The sequence below is a fragment of the Frankliniella occidentalis genome, unplaced genomic scaffold (genome assembly GCF_000697945.3).
Source record: "Frankliniella occidentalis isolate FOCC.00 unplaced genomic scaffold, Focc_3.1 Scaffold44, whole genome shotgun sequence".
NCBI classification, from domain to species: Eukaryota; Metazoa; Arthropoda; class Insecta; order Thysanoptera; family Thripidae; genus Frankliniella; species Frankliniella occidentalis.
In genome coordinates, this window is record NW_026267174.1 from 883954 (window position 1) to 887773 (window position 3820).

At 58.9% G+C, this 3820-nt stretch overlaps 1 protein-coding gene across 2 annotated transcripts in view; it reads right to left on the bottom strand.

The window, feature by feature from the left end:
- Positions 1–3820, bottom strand: part of LOC113212397 (uncharacterized) — a 15903-nt gene that overhangs the window by 6636 nt on the left and 5447 nt on the right. The window contains exon 2 of one of the 2 annotated variants that reach the window (XR_008011065.1): positions 871–3087. The exons of the other annotated variant lie outside the window; for it this stretch is intronic. The gene's annotated coding sequence lies outside the window, so the exon portion shown is untranslated. The remainder of the gene's footprint in view (positions 1–870; positions 3088–3820) is intronic. 2 annotated transcript variants of the gene reach the window in all.

Genomic DNA, 3820 nt, shown 5'->3' on the forward strand with positions numbered 1-3820 from the left:
CCCCTCCCCCACTCACGGAGAAGGGAGGGAGGAGAGGGGAAGGTCCCCGCTTTGTTTACCTTGCACGGCGCCGGTGCGGAAGAGATCGGAGGAGGTCGGGAAAAAAGGGGGATGGTGCGAGGGGGTGCGCGGGTGAGTGCGGGGGTGGGAGGAGGGGGAGGGGCGCTGCTGCGTGAGCACGTGCGCGGCGCAGCGGAGGGGTGGAGGTTGGGGAGGGGAGGGAGTAATCTATCATCATGCCATATTGCATGAAAGCGAACTGGCACCGTCGTCAGCCTCACTGTCGTATCTCCGTTTTCGGGTGCAGAAAAAGATCAGTCTCGTCCAACCCGATCCGCGCGCGCCCTCAGTTTCTCCCCCGTTAACTTGTGTATAAATTAAATTTGGATGGCGGGTGCCACACCAGACTCCAACGGCTCGGCCAAAAGAAGAGGGTACCCGCCGCGCTTCCTCACACTCTCAGGAGTCGAATTCAATTCGATTCATTGAGTGAGTGATCTTCCCCCTGGGTCCGGGCGGCAAGGCTCGTGTGGGCGGAACATGGCGCAGAGAGGGAGGGAGGGGGGGGGGCTAAGTCGCCTCTACGTGACCGTACCGAGTGGGAGAGACGGTTTGTCGTGGTCTCTCTCTCTCACTCACACACACACACACACACACACACACACACACACACACACAGCGAGGAGCGTTCGCCGAGGGGGTTAATCTTCACGAGGCCCGTTCGTGTCGACTATCTCCGTGGCCCATTGGTTGCGTGGCATCGACGCGAAACTTCAACAACCTTGATGCGGCCAGCCACAGTCGCCAGCCAGATAGTGAGCCGCCCCGGTCCCGGTCCGGTCGGTGGACTTGTCCCCATGCAGCACTCACCGCCCTTTTGTCTTCCGTATCCGGTCGCCGCCGGTCGCCGCCGGCCGCGCCTCACCAGTCCTCCCTGCACTTGCCCCTGTGGTCGGGGGTGTAGCCGTCCCCGCAGGTGACGGGCTCGCGCTGGGGGACGAACCTCCTGGGCGCCTGGATGAGGATGGTGTTGGCGTCGGGCGGCGGCTTGGTCGTGGCCGGGTGCGCGCCGCGGCCGCGGCCGGGCGACTTGGAGCGCGGCTTGTGGATCAGCACCAGCTTGCCGTCGTGGTGCTCGACCGTCCGCTCCGTCGTGGACAGCGCCGGCAGCGCGGTCACCGGGGTCGCCCGGGGCCGGCTCGGCCTGCCCGACGCCATGGAGCCGATGGACGCGGCGGCGGCCGGCGCGTGCTGCGTCCTGGGGGCCGCGGTGGCGACGCCACCCTGCGCCGACGACAAGCAGGCCGCCGCCACGGCCAGCAGCAGCAGGGGGCCCGCGAGGGAGTTGGACACGCGCATGTCGTGATCCGCGACGCGATTCACATGTCAGCCTGCAGGCGGGAAACTGTCGGGGTGGTGGGGCCACTCGGGGCACGCGGCGCTCGGCGGGGGGCGGGCGGCGGGCGGGGCGGCCCGGCGGGGACGGAACGGGCTCGAGGAGTGCGACTCAGCATCGACTCACTGACTGACAACTGTCGAAGATGCTTTGGTCCGACTCGGCTGCTCCAATGCGTCCAATGAACACTCACAAATTCACACTCGCTCTGCTCGTCCCCCCCCCTCTCTCTCACTCATTCCCCCCACCCCTTGTTGAACAGCTGTTGACACAGTGAACAGCTGATTGTATTCCCGGAAGAGGTGGTTTATTTTGATTCGATTACATTGAATTTGAGACGATCATGACACATTCGTACGATACCTTGCTTGAGGAGCACGGCACGGGTGGCACATTCATTCGTCGTAAATGTATAACACACTGAGGTTGGCGTGTGGAGCGTGGCCACTTAAAGTGGTCATTGGACTTAAACTATGGGCGTTTGTTTTCCGCCGCACTGAACGTGTTTCTACTTTTGTTTCGTTTCGTAATACGGTGCGATGTTGACGGCGAGCCCCGTCTGGCACACATTTAAGTTGTTGCAGGTCTGGTTTGAGCTATTCCGAGCTGTCTAACAGCATGTTTGTACTAACTGTACAGCACGAGTTAGGCTTTACTACCGCAGCTAAAGCATCATCCAGAAAGTGCGCCCGCCATCCGCCGTTACGAAAGTGCAAAGTTCAGCCGATGCAAGCTCTGAGCTCTGCTAGCGCCTGATGGGTAGGCAACATATTGCCTTCGTTGCATGCGTGCACTGCCGGATGGCCTACCCTGCTACTTGCAGGCGTCGAGCTCCAATAATTTACCGAATGAATCTGAGAAAAACGCACGTGCTTTCTGGATGATGCCGAACCATACGGCGCAGTGCATACGAGCGACGATCGTGAGCGGAATGAAATAGGCAATCCACCCACATGCGTGCAATGCGGTAGGATTTTGCAGACGCCTCGTATACAAGATATATTCACACAAGTGATTGTGTTGAGTCGAACCTTATTAAAATCAACGACAAAGGAAATTGATGGAATAGGCTAAATGTTTTTATTTTGCACAATTTTTAATATAACAAAATAACATTACTCGATGATTCAATCCGACATCAGTTCTCAATAATATCACAGCGCCTAGTTGCTGCTTTGTTCACAACGCCATGACGCGTGTCTGGACGGAGTCACAGCCAGTCTTTCAATCTCAATGAGTACAGTCTACTAAAACACGGGGCAGTTTAAGTTCATCCAAGAAACGAGCGCCTTGCATCGCGTACCCAGCGCGAAGTAGGGGATCGAAACCATGTCAAAATGGCGCAGGTGACGTCGGTTCGACAGTCGTTTCGCGCCAGAACACGTCGTGGAGTGGTTGGGGCCGCGGCCCGAATGGTGTGGGCGGGGCGGCCCTCAGACGTACTCCCTGCACTTGCCCATGCTGGCCCTCTCCCCGGGGCCGCAGCGCAGGGGCGCCCCGATCAGCGTCCTGGACTCGACCGTCGTGGTGGTCGGGGGGAGGGTCGTCGGGCCGTGACTGTCCTGGGGGCCCTGCGAGGAGGCGCCGCCGCCGTGCGGAGGGACGTCGGCTGTCGGGGTGGGGGGCGTGCTCGCGGACACCGTCGTGCCGGAGTCCGTCTTGTGGTGCAGGACCTTGTGCAGGAGGGAGGCCTGTGCGGGCAGGTATATAGGTGCGTGTCAGGTCGGCATCATCAACAACAAGTACATAAAGCAGTGGCCGTAGAATGTTTTGTTAGTAGTTTTGTTAGTCATGCGAGTCATGCAGTGTCGCCGGGACGAGTTACGAGAAGTTTGGAGTTATAGGGAGGATGCAGGTGCGCATTCACCCCCCCCCCCCCACACACCGCAACCGCATACGGACACAAAAGAGGGGGGGGGGTGCGCCCGTGTGCCAAATGAAAGGCTGGCATGCGAACGAACGTTAGTTATGAGCGAACTTTGAGGACCGGGGCCAATAAGCAAAACACACAGTTTTCGAGTCGGTTTTTTATCCGCGCTGGGAGTGGGGCTGGCATGGTATGTAGGGGCAGGGCTGCGTACGCGTGCCGCACCGATCGAGCACCGACCGACACGGGGCTTCCCTGCTCATCCACTTGATCATGGGGGGGGCACAGCTGGTCCGGGCGACCACTTATCGCGAGGGCAAAAAAAAAGCGGAAAATTGAAATCACTTCAAATTAAGCAGCATATGATCACAGCGCAAAAAAAAACCGACCACATCGAAACGAAAATCAAACCGGGTGACAAATGAACATCGAAACGATAAGGTGTCTGCAGTTTCTGCCCAACAAGAACATTGTCGCCAACTAACTGCCGTATTAATTGGCTGAGCTCAGCCTCGCGCGCCAAAAAAATGTGTTGGCGGCCGCCGCGTACCCCCCCC